Source organism: Bos indicus, chromosome 18 (genome assembly GCF_029378745.1).
Source record: "Bos indicus isolate NIAB-ARS_2022 breed Sahiwal x Tharparkar chromosome 18, NIAB-ARS_B.indTharparkar_mat_pri_1.0, whole genome shotgun sequence".
Classification (NCBI taxonomy): domain Eukaryota; kingdom Metazoa; phylum Chordata; class Mammalia; order Artiodactyla; family Bovidae; genus Bos; species Bos indicus.
This window is the reverse complement of record NC_091777.1, coordinates 20,742,528-20,758,612: the sequence shown is the minus strand read 5'-3', so window position 1 is coordinate 20,758,612 and position 16,085 is coordinate 20,742,528. Positions and strand designations below refer to the sequence as shown.

The 16,085-nt window shown below is 43.6% G+C and overlaps 1 long non-coding RNA gene across 2 annotated transcripts in view; it reads left to right on the top strand.

Moving 5' to 3' along the window:
- Positions 1-16,085, top strand: part of LOC109573051 (uncharacterized) — a 71,267-nt gene that overhangs the window by 30,506 nt on the left and 24,676 nt on the right. For both annotated transcript variants that reach the window (XR_011561477.1, XR_002182894.2), the window contains exon 2: positions 13,136-13,284. This is a non-coding gene — a long non-coding RNA (uncharacterized lncRNA). The remainder of the gene's footprint in view (positions 1-13,135; positions 13,285-16,085) is intronic.

Below are 16,085 nucleotides of genomic sequence, written 5' to 3'. Positions count from 1 at the left end.
TGGGCTTAGGTGCTCCACAGCATGTGGGATCTTCCTGGACCAGGGATCGAACTGGTGGCCCTGACATTGCAAGGTGGATTCTTAACCACTGGACCACTAGGGAAGCCCACTCATTAGGTTTTGAGTAATAAATAAGCTGGGAAGCAGTTTGTACATTTCTGACATGAAACAGATGCTCATAAGTGTTTGCTATTATTATAATTATCATTAGACACACCATCATTAGACATGGCTTTAGACATGCCATTTACCCTGGAACTGATTGTGTCATGGGGAGCACATCCATGGTACCAGGGCAGGTTTTGGTTACCTGAACCAGAATGGACCCCTGTGGGCCTCCAAGGTAACCAAATCTTCTTCTTTAGCCAAGATGGCACACAGAATTTAGGCCATAATTTTGAAACCTGCTCTCTGGCCTTTTGGTGTTCTGGCTTCCCAATTCAATCTGTTTCCAGTAACACATTAACCCTTCATCCATTCTTGTCTTTGTTTCTTTGCTTTTGTTGATATCTCATCTCTTCACGAAAATTAGAGATGCCAAGGGAACATTTCATGCAAAGATAGACACAATAAAGGAGATAAATGGCATGGAGTTAACAGAAGCAGAAACTATTAAGAAGGGGTGGAAGAATACACAGAACTATATAAAGAAGATCTTAATGACCCAGATAACCATGATGGTATATTCAGTCACCTAGAGCCAGACATCCTGGAGTATGAAGTCAAGTGGGCCTTAGGAAGCATCACAGTGAACAAAGCTAGTTGAGATGATGGAATTCCAGCTGAGCTATTTCAAATCCTAAAAGATGATGCTGTTAAAGTGCTGCACACAATATGCTAGCAAATTTGGTAAACTTGGCAGTGGCCACAGGACTGGAAAAGGTCAGTTTTCATTCCAATCCCAAAGAAAGGCAATGCCAAAGAATGCTCAAACTACTGCACAATTGCACTCATCTCACACACTAGCAAAGTAATGCTCAAAATCCTTCAAGCTAGGCTTCAACAATATGTGAACTGAGAACTTCCAGATGCTCAGGTTGGATTTAGAAAAGGCAGAGGAATCAGAGAGCAAATTTCCAACACCCATTGTATCATAGAAAAAGCTAGAGAATTCCAGAAAAAAAATCTTCTACTTCATTGACTATGCTAAAACCTTTGACTGTGTGATCACAGCAAACTGTGGAAAATTCTTAAAGAGATAGGAATACTAGACCACCTGACCTGCCTCCTGAGAAATCTGTATGCAGGTCAAGAAGCAACAGTTAGAACTGGGCATGGAACAATGAACTAGTTCCAAATTGGGAAAGGAGTACCTCAAGGCTGTATATTGTCACCTTGCTTATCTAACTTATATGCATAGTACATCATGTGAAATGCCTGGCTGGAAGAAGCACAAATTGGAATCAAGATTGCAGGGAGAAATATCAATAACCTTAGGTATGCAGATGACACCACCCTTATGGCAGAAAGCAAAGAGGAATTAATGAGCCTCTTGATGAAGGTGAAAGCGGAGAGTGAAAAAGCCGGCTTAAAACTCAATATTCAGAAAACTAAGATCATCGCATCTGGTCCCATCCCTTCATGGCAAATAGATGGGGAAGCAATGGAAACAGTGACTAACTTTATTTTCTTAGGCTCCAAAATAACTGTGGATGGTGACTACAGCCATGAAATTAAAAGACTCTTGCTCCTTGGAAGAAAAGCAATGACAAACCTAGACAGCACATTAAAAAGGAGAGATGATACTTTTCCTACAATGGTCCATCTAATCAAAGCTATGGTTTTTCCAGTAGTCATGTATGGATGTGAGATCTGGACAATAAAAAAGGCTGAGCACTGAAGAACTGATGATGCCTTCGAACCGTAGTGTTGAAGAAGACTCTTGAGAGTCCCGTGGACAGCAAGGAGATCAAATCTGTCAATCCTAAAGGAAATCAACCCTGGATATTCATTGGAGGGACTGATGCTGAAGCTCTAATACTTTGGCCTCCTGAGTATATCAGTGAAGAGCTGATTCATTGGAAAATATCCTGATGCTAGGAAAGATTGAAGGCAGGAGGAGAAGGGGACAACAGAGGATGAGATGGTTTGATGGTATCACTGACTCAATGGACATGAGTTTGAGCAAACTCTGGGAGATGGTGAAGGGTAGGGAAGCCTCGCATGCTGTAGTCCATGGGTCTCAAAGAGTTGGACACAACTGAGCGAATGAACAACAACAGGTCTAGAAAGTCTTTCTTCGTCCTCTGCCAAGCTTGGTCATTCTGAATGTCTGGGTCCTATCCGTGTTGGCCAAAGAACCCTTTCCTGAATGAAAGTCTACTCTGACCTCCTCCTCCTCCTCCATACTGCAAGATATTGACTGTATGTACCATGCAATCTAGTTTTTCATTATGTTGTGCTCAAAAGAGATCCTACTGTGTAATATCTTCCCAACCCTCCTTTCAGTGACATCACTTTGCTGGCTTGACATTGGCTGTATCCATGTTGAACGTATTTGTTTTTCATTGTTCAGTTGCTAAGTTGTATCCTACTCTTCACAACGCCACAGATCACAGCTTTGGCAAGCTTCCCTGCCCCTCACCACTTCTGGAGTTTGTCCAAGTTCATGTCCATTGCATTAGTGATGCCATCCAACCATTTCATCCTCTGTCACCATCTTCTCCTTCTGCCTTCGATCTTTCCCAGCATCAGGGTCTTTTCCAACGAGTTGGCTATTTGTATCAGGTGGCCAAAGCGTGGGGAGTATTTATACCACAGCAAAGACTGCAAGCCAGTGATCTTCTTCCTTCTCTGTGAGCAGGTTATTAAACATTACCATCACAAGAGTAGTTATATGTCCCCACAGCTATCTGCAATGGACTGAATGTTTGTGTCCCCTCCAAAAAATAATTTATATGCTGAAATTCCAATCCCCAATGTGATAGTGTTAGGAGGTCAGACTTTTAAAGGTGATTAGGTCTTGAGAGTGGGGCCTTCATGAACAAGACCCTTATGGACAAGGACAAGACCCTTCATGAACAAGGACCCACAGTGCCCTTATGAAGAAACCCCAAAGCGTTGTCTGGCACCTTCTCTGCCATATGAGGACACAGTGAGGAGTAAACAGTCTGCATCTCAGAAACATGCTCTTACCAGGATCTGACCATGCTGACTTCCAGCCTTTAAAATGCAAAAAATAAATAATGTTGTGCATAAACCACCTGGTCTATGATAATGGATTATAGAAGCCTGAACTAAAATATTTCCCCTCTCTCCATCTGCATATCTACCCTGTGCCTCACACTGAGTGGTCCATCGAAGTCTCCAATAATTGCATGAATGATTGCTGAATGCTACTTGTGTTTTTTACTTCTTCTCCCAAGTTGGCGAATGTGCATGCTAAGTTGCCTCAGTCATGTCTGACTCTGTGAGACCCTATGGACTGTAGCCTGCCAGGCTCCTCTGTCCATGGGTCTCTCCAGGCAAGAATACTGGAGTGGGTTGCCATGCCCTGCTCCAGGGGATCTTCCCAACCCAGGGATCGAACATGTGTCTCTTATGTCTCATGCATTGACAGGCTGGTTCTTTACCACTAGCACCACTTGGGAAGCCCCCTCCCAAGTTGAAAACACCTTAAAAGTAGAAACCATGTCTCATTCTCCATACTGCCTAAGAGAGTGGTGCATGCAGTAGGTGGTCAGGAAAAACGTTATCGATCGATTACAGAAAGCAGTTTAATAACATCCTCCAGTGTGAAGCAGAAGATCCACTTTTCTTGTTTTTATGGTTGACAATGCACAGATACTCAGACCCAAAGATGTGAAGGACAGTTTTACAGCTTTTTAAAGTAAACCAAAATCCTCTTTAGGCAGCATCTTTCAAGTCTTTGAACAGCCCAACAAGGTTTCCTCTATGCCAAGCCATGATCACCTTGGGGGATTTATGATGAGGTCCTTTCTCATAATTGCAGGGCTGGGCTTGAAGCGAAGTTCCTGTGCAAAGCTTTGCCTGCTTTTGGAGGCTTTATTAATCTTGGCAAATGGGAACAAGGCCAGAAGCCAGGACTGCAGCTGAGGGCCACAAGTCCCCTCCCTGTTCCTTCAGACTCAGGCACAGGCTTGGCCAGCTTCAGAGAGGTGGGGGAGAGAAGTCACTCCCACGTAAGGTCTCTGCCCGTTCAGACCCCACACCTGGCCACACTGGGAAGTAGTGGGTGGCTGTCCCTTGAAGAGGCCATTCGCCTTTAATATTTTACTTGAAGATTCTTTCTTTAATGTTTTCCCATGATGTATGGAATGTGCACAGTTTATGAAAGAAGCAATTAAGTGGGTGGAACCTGTAAATCAGGCTGATACTTAAAAGTATGCTCATTTACTGCTGTGCCATTATAATTATTCTGCTCACCCTCTCCCAGCCCACCCCTCTCCCAATCCCACTGACTCCTCAGGGGTGCAGGGTTTCTGCTTCTGAGGCTTCTTCACCCTTCCTTCTGTACATCTGAGCTTTGGGGACCATCTGAATTCAGGTTGCTTCTCCAGTGGATAAAACTGGCCTGCCCTGTCTTTTCACCATTACTGTCATAACCAGCCTCTGCACATTTCCTTCATAAATGTTTATAAATCTGTTCCTCTCCATGAACTCATCAAACCTCAAATTCTTGTACTACCTATGGGGCTTACTTGTAAGATTCCAAGTACTGAATAAAGATTAAGGTCTTTGGAGGTAGAGGCGGCTTTCAAACTCCATCACCTTCCAAAGCAGAGCACTAGGGTCACTGTCTGAACTCTTTGAGCCATGGTTTTGTCACCAATGAAATAGCAAAATAGGGAGAATTGTACCTTCCAGAAAGAGCTGTTTAGGCACTCAAATGAAGTCATGTGTTTGTACTTTAAGAGTTGGGATGTACATTCATGCATGCTAAGTTACTTCAGTCATGTCCTACTCTTTGTGACCCTATGGACTGCAGCCTGCCAGGCTCCTCTGTTCATGGGATTCTCCAGGCAAGAGTACTGAAGTAGGTTGTCATGCCCTCCTCTAGGGGATCTCCCTGACCCAGGAATCGAACATCTCATGCACTGGCAGTTGGGTTCTTTACCACTAGTACCACCTGGGAAGCCCAATAGTTGGGGTAGGGAGTGGTAACTGCCATGCAAACTCCAAAGTCTCATTAGCTTAATCAAATAGGAGCTGATTTCTCATTCACATAAACTCTAATTGAGAGTGTGATGGGACGCCTTCCCTGCAATGACTCAGGCACTCAGGCTGCTTCCACCTGAGCTGATTTCCTTATCCAAGAGCCTCAGAGTCCTCCAGGGAGCAGTCTGCAGATGAAAGGACAGAGGACCTGGAGGTTAGGATTAAGCCTGAAGTTGCATATGTCCCTTCCATCTTGCATTCCACTGGCCAGATCAGACACCTGGCCTCATTCAACTGCAGAGGAGGCTAGAGGATGCTGTTTCTCTGCTGCTGCTGCGTCGCTTTAGTCGTGTCCGACTGTGTGCGACCCCATACACAGCAGCCCACCAGGCTTCCCCGTCCCTGGGATTCTCCAGGCAAGAACACTGGAGTGGGTTGCCATTTCCTTCTCCAATGCATGAAAGTGAAAAGTGAAAGTGAAGTCGCTCAGTTGTGTCCAACTCTAGTGACCCCATGGACTGCAGCCCACCAGGCTCCTCCATCCACGGGATTCTCCAGGCAAAAGTACTGGAGTGGGGTCTCTATGCATCCACAAAGAGAAGAAAATAGGATTAAGCAAACATGTAACACTGTCTCTACTATAGGATCCAGAAAATGTCCTTCCCATCTGCAAATGGGTGGTTAGAGGGTGAAAAATCTGCCTACAATGTGGGCCACCCAGGTTTGATCCATGGGTAGGGAAGATCCCCTGGAGAAGGAAATGGCAACCCACTCCAGTATTCTTGCCTCGAGAATCCCATGGACAGAGGAGCCCAGTGGGCCACAGTCCATGGGGTCTCAGAGTCAGACATGACTGAACGACTAACATTTTCATTTTTCAGGCACATAGTTCAGAGGATCAGCCCAATAACCTAAGGTGACAAAGCAGGAAGTAGTAAATCTAGGACTCAAACCCTAATCATCTGACCCCTGGAGACTTCTCTCCAGGTACCTTATGCATTGTTACAGGGAGGGCAAATGAGATGCACTTTGTATACAAACTCTTGTCAACTGCTAGCGGGTGGGAAAGTGCTGGTGTGAAAGGCTTCTGAAGCAATGCTGTTATCGATTAGTTATGTCCGCTGGATTTAGAAGGAGGCAGTAGTATCCCTGTCACTCCTGTTCCTGCTCTAACATCCGCTCTAGTAGTGCATATTCCTGGTGTCCTGCTGCTGCTACTGCTAAGTCGCTTCCGTTGTGTCCGACTCTGTGCAACCCCATAGACGGCAGCCCAGCAGGCTCCCCCATCCCTGGGATTTTCCAGGCAAGAACACTGGAGTGGGTTGCCATTTCCTTCCCCAATTCCTGGTGTATAGTTCTCTTCAGTTCCTTTCCCAAGCAGACAGAAGTTCATAGGCCTGAATACGGCATTTTTCCTAGTGCTGTACCAGTACTGTAAATGGACCTCTCTGTTTTTAACCCAAAAGAGTAACTAAAAGTGAACAGTCTCAAGACTAAGGCAGACCAGCGAGGGAACCATAATCCATCAGAGGCCTTCACCCGTGACATTCACTTTTTCATTTACCTGTGTTGTCCTTTCTGGCTAGGATGGTCTTTTTTTATTCTATATTTGTATACCTACCAAAATCTAATTTGTACCCTAATGTCCACCTCAAATGCAGGCTCCTCCTTCAGAAAATTTCCTTCTAGCCTTAACAGCGGAGAAGGCAATGGCACCCCACTCCGGTACTCCTGCCTGGAAAATCCCATGGACGGAGGAGCTTGGTAGGCTGCAGTCCATGGGGTTACTGAGGGTCGGACACGACTGAGCTACTTCACTTTCACTTTTCACTTTCATGCATTGGAGAAGGAAATGGCAACCCACTCCAGTGTTCTTGCCTGGAGAATCCCAGGGACGGGAAGCCTGGTGGGCTGCCGTCTATGGGGTTGCACAGAGTCGGACACGACTGAAGGGACTTAGCAGCAGCAGCAGCTTTAACAGAGTTTATTGAAATCCCCCTCCCCTGGGAAGGACCTATTCGTCTCTTATCATCCTCAGCCTGGATCTTCCTGACCCAGGTGGTGCTAGTGGTAAAGAACCCACCTGCCAGTGCAGGAGATGTAAGAGACACGGGTTCGATCCCTGGGTCAGGAAGATGCTCTGGAGAAGGAAATGACAACCCGCTCCAGTATTCTTGCCTGGAAAATCCCATGGACAGAGGAGCCTGGCAGCCAACAGTCCATGGAGTCATAAAGAGTCAGACATGATTGAAGCAACTTAGCACAGTTATTGTTAGTATTATCACAATTATGTTTACCTCTTTCTAACCTAGACTACACGATCCTAGGAGGCAGGAAATATGTTGCCTTTACTAGCTTTCTTGCTTCCCCGCCCTAATCCACAGCCCATTCCCAAACACACACACATTCACTGGCACATTACCAGCCATTAGGAAGTGTCAACAAATTTTTGTGTAGTGGAGAGATAGCTAGGTGGACAGTGGTGGGAGGGGTGGTCCCCTGTGCCCTGACAATTACATCCATCAGGAGATAGTTTCTGAGAGAGGCCAGCCTCTGAAAGGAAAATTTTCCAACAGTAATTTGCTCTTATACATTAACCATAGCAATGGCCTATGGTTAATGGAGATGTGATGGAAATTTACTAGAAGCCCAGCAAGTTTAACAGCACCTCTCATCAGACAGTTTCGTGCATGGAGAGAAAACAAGCTCAGAATAAGGTAGCCTCTCCTGGACTTGCACCTCTATCATTAACTCCATGATCTCTAGTTGTTTGCTTCTCAGAAGCCCAGTTGTCACACAAGTAAAATGGGGATCATATCTCCAATTCATGGCTGCTGTGAGACAAAACATGTCCATTTCATGGCACAGGGCTTTCGACTCAGTCATGAGCAGTTAATATTATTATTATCCTGCAGTGGGACACACTGGCAGGTATCTACTCAAAGTGACTTTGCCAGACACAGACAGCTGTGTCAGTCCCCTGAGTGTCCCTTCACTCTAGTGCTTTTTTCTAAGGGCAGTGCCAGGGTTCTCTACGCTGTTGGGTGATCGAGTCCAGTTTAAGAGTTTATCCGAGATTTATTGACTGAATATACATTAAGAAGTATGTATATATAGAACATTGTACTAGATGCTGGAAAGTGAAAGTGTTAGTCGCTGAGTTGTATCCAACTCTTTGCTCCCCACGGACTGTAACCCACCAGGCTCTTCTGTCCATGGAGTTCTCCAGGCAAGAATACTGGAGTGGGTTGCCATTTCTGTCTCCAGGGGATCTTCCCAACCCAGGGACTGAACCCAGGTTTCCTGCATTGCAGGTGGATTCTTTACCATCTGAGCCACCAACAAAGCCCACTAGATTCTGGGACAATAGCAATGGAAGGAAACAGAATCCTTGTTCACCAGAGGGTACAGTGTGGAGGGTCACTGGATAGATGGCTGAATAAACATTATCCGGGGTAGTGTCATCCTAAATGAGGGGTCAAAACATGTGACCAGAGCTCCAGTGGGCCATGTGACCCTTGCCAATCACTTCATTCCTCTGAGCCTGAGCTCCTCTTATATAAGGTCATCCTCAACCTTCTTTGCTCTGAGGGAGCTTTTCAGGATTGCATGAATGCTTCCATCTATAGGAAGGGCTTTGGAAGGAAAGAGAATCCTGGGAAGGCCAGGGGTTCAGAAGACCCCTCTGAACATAGCCCTTTCTTGTAGAATATTGTTTGAGCAGAGTTTCCAACCAAGTGTCCCTTCAGAGAGCAAGTAAGCTTGGATGTCCGGAGAGCCCATCCTGGGAAGAAACGGATGCTGTTTCTCATTCTCCTGTAGGATCTGCTGTAGAATTGCTGCTCCAAGTTAGCTTTCCTTGACTGTGTGGTCAGATGCTCTACCTGTCTCCTTATCATCCCATCTCTTCCCACGAAGGTCATTTCGCACATAGCTGCCAGGGAGTTAAATATGATGTGTTTGTGTTTGTGTGGTGTGTTTGTGTGTGTGAGCACATGTACACATGTGTGTGTGTGTGTGTATGGAGGGGTATGGGTTTGCTTTTATACATTAGCTCTGCTGAGAATTTCATCTGCAGAACTTTGGGTGGGCCTTGTGGATGCTCAGGATATTTAATGGGGGGGACATGATTTGTGGACATGGTCCTCAAACAATGACGATAATGGCAGCGGCAACGATGACATCCATAAATCGCTCTTAAATCCTTACTCCTCTGTGGACCCATTTCAGGTCTCTTGTTTTACTTACTTGGCAACTCAACAAGGTAAGTAATGCTGCTGTTGCTTTTGGTGCATTATTTCAGTGACTTTCCAGGATGCTACGTAAGATAATAACAGTGGTTATCATTTACAGAGCACTTGGTTGGGAGAAAGCACTGTTGTCTACGCGTTATGTCTTGACTCAAGTAATATCCTATAACATCCCCATGTTTCAGATGGGGAAACTAGGGCACAAAAAGGTGATATAATTTGCTAGACTACCAACCAAGCAGTGGCATGCTGGCAAATCCCAGGGCAGTCTGACTCTGAGCCACACTTGTAAGCTCCACCCATATGTGTCCGTTGTTTATTTTCTAGAGACTGTGGGAGGTGGAGGTGTGTCAATCTTGGGTCTCCTTTTATAGCAACTCTTTTAATCTGCACAGCAGGAACATCTCTGTCATTTCCCCTAACATTAATCTGACATATCTGCCTTTTGAAGGCCCTTTCTGATCTGCACAGCTCATTCTTCCTTCTCTATATTCCCTCTTCAGAGCTGGGGATGCTGGGGTAAGCATGGCCATGATACAGATGCGGAGAGCATTTTTATTTAGTCTCGGTCCACCTTGGAATCTCCTTCAAATGCAGATTCTGCTTCAGTGGTTCTGGAGAGTGGCCTGAGTATGTCCAACCAGCTCTCAGGTAGTGTTGAGGCTGCCGTTCTGGGACCACACACAGGGGAGTGAGTCTTTCCATTCATTCCCCTTTACCCCACCTTGTGGCACTGCCTTCTGTGTGCTCACAGGGCTCCCTGGCATTTTCCTTAAATCCAGCTCTTGACTCCAGCAGGTCCTACAGTGTGGACAGGGATTGCTGACCTCATCACCGGGTGAGTCAGAAAATCCAGGATGCCTCTCCTGGGAAGGTGAGGGCAGAAGGAGCCAGAACGCTCCTCAGTGCCCATGCCCCCGGGTCTTGTCACACCTCCAGCCCTCATCCCTTGGGCGAGCTCTTTCCACTTTGGATTTCCACTTTAAAGCACAAGTGGTCACCTCCAGGTCAGTTTCTAATCCTCCCCTAGGTAATTGGCCTCAATGAGGTGAGGGCTGGACAATTATACAGCCGCGGGGCCGCCCCTCCCCTTGCTGCATGCCTCAGACAGAGCTCATTTTATTTCTGGTTTTATGGGGTGCATTTATTGTTGGCCTTTGGGTTGTTGGTGTCTCCTATGCCCAGTGTGGGGGTTTTATATGGATACTAGGTCCGATTGCCCTTTAGAAAGGTTCTGCTTTTAATTAAGCTTTTTACTCTAGTTGAGCATGGGGTTTCAGCATTTTAGTGCTTTAAAAATAAACATCTATAATCAGTTTTTAAATGGCCTTTATTATTACATATCCATAATCCAAGCTAAAATTAATCACCACAAAGCCTCTGCTCTCATCATAGGAAAAGTCTCTGTATTTCCCAATGAAAACAGGGAGTCATTCTTTTCTAGATGGCAAGAGAAGAAATATAGAACACCCTGTACACAAAGCGGCCCCGTACTCTTTTCACTAAGTCTCTCCTTCATAGGAGTTTCCAGAGAAAGGCCAAGACCTGCCTCTCCCTCCTGTTCAGTTCAGCTCCAGACACACAGATACACTCTATGCAAGGCTTCTCCAGTTCCCCCTCACTCATGACCTTCCCTCACCTTCAGATCCATCTGACCATCCAGAGTTTTGCAATCTCTTCTGTCCTATTGCAACTATTGGGTGACATTTTTCTTTGTTTTACCTATGTGTCCAGTCTCCCTAACAGGATTCATTCAACAATCACTCATGCACTTGGTTAACAAATATTTGTTGAGTATTTACTATGTATTAGACCACTAAATCGGAGAAGGCAATGGCAACCCACTCCAGTACTCTTGCCTGGAAAATCCCGTGGACGGAGGAGCCTGGTGGGCTGTAGTCCGTGGAGTCGCTAAGAGTCGGACACAACTGAAGGGACTTAGCAGCAGCAGCAGATCATTAAAGGGGCTACCCTGGTGGCTCAGATTGTAAAGAATTTGCCTTTAATGCAGGACACCCAGGTTTGATCCCTGGATTGGGAAGATCCCCTGGAGAAGGGAATGGCTACCTACTCCAATATTCTTGCCTGGAGAATTCCATGGACAGAGGAGCCTGGTGGGCTACAGTCTATGGGGTTGCAGAGAGATGGACACGACTGAGCAACTAACACTATACTATACTATAGACCATTAAAGATGCTGAGATATAGGTGTAACCAAGGCAAACACAGATCCCCAAATGGCGCTAGTGGTAAAGAACCCACCTGCCAATGCAGGAAACGTAAGTGACACGGGTTTAATCCCTGGCTTGGGAAGATTCTCCTGGAGGAGGGAATGGAAACCCACTCCAGTGTTCTTTCCTAAAGAATCCCATGGACAGAAGAGCCTGAAGGGCTATGATCCATAGGGTCACAAAGAGTCAAATACGGCTAAGCTACTTACCACTATGCATGCAAGGCAAACACATTCTACCCTCACAGAGTTTATAGTCTCACTTAATGATTTAATTACAATTGTTGTTGAGTCCCTAATTCATATCTGACTCTTTTGCAGCTCTGTTGACTGTAGCTTTCCAGGTTCCTGTGTCCATGGGATTTCCCAGGCAAGCATACTGGAGTGGGTTGCCATTTCCTTCTTCAGGGGATCTTCCCAACCCAGAGATTGAACCTGTGTCTCCTGCATTGGCAGGCAGATTCTTTACCACTGAGCCACTAGGGAAGCCTTAATTGCAATTACCTGTTATGACAGGAAAGCATGTAATGGTGGCCTGACCCATTTGGAACTGTGCACTTTTTGAGTCCAGGCACCAAGTTTTCTCTCTTTGAGCTGAGAGGTGATTTTAGCCTTCCTATGGAACAAGAAACATGATATAACTGATAGATCCCTGGGATAACTTTCCAGTATCTCCTTCTTCAGCACAAATAGAAACCATACCCCCATCTCTTACTTTCTATGCCAAATATATATCATATATTGTGGCCTCTCATCTCATATCCATTCTTCTGTTTGCTCTGTACCTCTTAATGTGAAAGTCTGCAAATTCTTTTTACTTAAATCTCCTTGCCTACTTGGTTCCAGGAGGCAGCATTCTTGACAGGGTAGAAGGCAGAGACAAGCTAGAAGCTTGTCTACTTTTGGTGACACTTCTGCAAACAGTAGCAGAGGTGACTCTCACACAGCTTCAGCATCTGGGTTTCCAGCAGCATCTCAGCAACAGCTCCACTAGTATTAGGGTCAACGGCATAGATCACTGGTTAGCACCGTAAGTTTATGCTTCCAGTAACAGGAGCAGTGAATTGGGGTTTTTGGGCTCCATCCCAGAGGCAGTAGTAGGTTTGCAGTTTCCAGATAATATCTATTTCCTGTTTTGATGTTCCAGCTTTCCCCAAAATGTTATAACTAATACCTTGAGCTAAACTCCTCTTGGCTTAAAAATCCAAAGTGGTTCATGTTTTCCTGACAGGACATAGATGGATAAGCTCATCACCACCACAGTCATTTGGCTGCCAACCCACAATTCCTAGCACATGCACTTCCTAATCATTTTTGAAGTCTACCTTTCCTCTCCACTGTCATTCCCATGTACTGGGTCTGAAATGTATTTTCTGGACTATAGCTAGTGCAACTCAAATGGTATCCTCTAAGTGCTAGTTTCTCTCTCTTTCTATCTCACCTCCCACCTATCTTCACAATTTTTCTGTGAATCTGAAACTGTTATATAAAATTTAATATGTAAAGTAAAAAAAGTTTTGTTTTTTTTTTTTTCCAGAAAAGCAATATCTTGGAGGAGACTCACAGTGTGAGAAACATTAAAGTAAGTCCTTCAGGCAGATAGAAGTGGTACCAAATGGGAATAAGGATCTACACACACACACAAATTCAGAGTTCCAGAAATGATAACCACATGGATATATATATGTAGGTTTTTGTTGTTGTTGTTATTTAAGTATCTTTAAAGTATAACTAACTCTTTATATGAGAATTGATACTATGTGATATAAGGTTAATAACGTGATGTAAAGTTTATAGCATATATAGAAATAAAATGTATGGTAACAATAACACAATGACTGAGAAAGGAGGAGTGAAGGTAATTATTCAAAAGTTCTTTTAGGCTACATGAGTTGGTAAATATTACTTGAAGGTAGATAGTGGTAAGTTTAAAGTGCACAGAAATTCTAAAGCAGCCAGTAAAATAACAAAACAGTTATAGTTAAAAAATCAGCTAAGGAGATAAAAAAGGAGTAATAAAAAGTACTTAATACCAAACTCTTGGAAAAAGAAGGAAAAATGAATATGAATAAATGAAATCAGTAAAAAGCAACTAGTAAAATAATATATTTATATTAATTATGCCAATAATTATATTAAATGTAAATGGTCTAAACAGTCTAATTAAAAAGCAGAGGTTGTCAAGTTGGATGAACAAACAAGAACCCAACTATATGCTGCCTACAATAGCTGTACTTTAAAATGAAAGTGAAAGTCGCTCAGTCCTGTCCAATTCTTTGTGACCCCATGGACTATATAGCCCATGGAATTCTCCAGGCCAGAATACCGGAGTGAATAGCCTTTCCCTTCTTCAGGGGATCTTCCCAACCCAGGGATCTTCCCTACCCAGGGATCAAACCCAAGTCTCCCACATTGCAGGCAGTCTTAACTAGCTGAGCCACTGAATAGACATAAATAGGCTAAAAGCAAAAGAATAGGAATGCCAGCCAAAGTAGATTTCAGAGCAAACAGTATTACTAAACACAAGAAAGTAACTTCGTAATGATAAAGAAGTTAATTTCATCAGGAATATTTTTGTGATGTTAAGAGTTTATACATTTAGTAGTAGATGTTCAAAATAGATGAAACAAGACTGATAAAACTGTAAAAAAAAAAAAAAAAAGATCCACAGTAACATTTGGAGATTTCAATAATTCTTAATAATCAATATAGCAAGTAGAGAGAAAGTCAGTAAGAACATAAAAGACTTTAAGAGAACCATTAGCCAACTATATCTAATTTTCAATTTATAGAAAACTATGCAACCAAAGCAGAATTCACATTGTTTTCCACACTGTGCATATGGAATGTTTAGCCATTAAGATAAACCATAATCTTCCAAAACTGATTTACTTACGGTTTGGCACACAAACTCTGAGTATTTGTGCCTTTGTGTCTTTTCACAGAGTTTCCTTTGGCATGAAATACTTTTCTCTGCTTACCCACCCTCACCTCCCTAACTCCTCTTCATCTTTCAAATCTGCTCAGCCATTACCTCCATTATAAGGCCTTCCTCAACTACCCCCTTCTCTTCTGTGTGATTGTAATACTTTGTGCATACATTTATCCTTGCTTGCATCATAGTATGTGAAATCATATGTATAGTTCTAATGCTTCTCCCACTGGATTATAAAGATTAGATCTAGGACAAAAAGCACATTATTATAATTAATAGCATATGATATAATTTCCTTATTAAAAATAGCTGTTTATTAATGAATACCTATTATGTGCCAAACACAAATATACATTTTTTTTAAATGTAGAGACGTTAAGAAACATTTATTAAATAACTTATATGTGTTGGACCCTGGGATACTTATAGAAAATGTCTTCCAAAATACATTTGGAAGGAAGTCCTATGGGCAAGATGATGTGACTCTTGACCTTTATTTTGTAGACTCACAAATCACTATAATTTTACAAATCAAACCAGGCAGTGTAAGGATGGCATTTGTCCCCACACACTAAGTAAATCATCTGAGTATTAGAAAACATAGCAATTTACTGTCTTTCAGCAACTTTTACTTCCAATAACACTACAAGTTGGGGGTGTTGACCATGTCCTAGTATAGACAGTCCCTCGGGTGGCCCCAGACGTGTCTTGCCGTGAGGGAACTAATGAAGCAAGAACCATTCTCTGACCTCTTGTGCCATTGATGAGAATAAATTACCCCATTCAACAGAGAAGAATATTTTTCATTCATTGATTTTTACAGTTATCCAATAATCTGGATTGCCTCTTGCACTTAATCTTTCACTTCAGAAGGAGAACGTGTCCCCACAAAGGGACACCCATTGTGATTCTCACAAACTTTGCATTTGATTTATCTGTGGCAGGCCAAGGAGAAAAACGAGATTTTTCATCAGGCGTGCCCTTAAATTGTCTGAATCCTTGTCAACAGCATCATTCTCACAAGGAAAAAGCCATGATTTGATATAGGACACAGGCCTAGATGGTTAGTAACATGATCCTAATGTCCTTTTTGGCTTGACTAGGTGGATCAAAAAGTTAGATTCACTTTTCTTGCTGCAGAAGTCCTATATTATTGGACTAGAAATGAAAACCATTTTTCTTCCTCAGTCAGGGAAGAAGAAATACATTTGCCAAGTCATTATATATAACAGATTGTAGCAGGAAGGTGCTTAGGAAAATGCCCAAGGCAGGCAGTTACCACACAGCACCAAGACAGCAAAACCCAATTGGCCTGGCAAGGGGAATTTGTTGTCTTTTCTGACGATGACACTTTTGAGGGTTTGCCACTTAGAGTGCCAAGAAAATGACTGACATGTAAATTGGCATCGTGGAAGTCCAGAGAACCTTAATACCTGCTACTAGGAAGTGAGTTCCTACTTCAGTTAGGTTCTCATGTGGCAAGACCTTATGAAAAATGCTTTCCTTTGTAAGTCCATGGCCTTTGAGGTGGCTAGGTCTGATGGTTTCAGGA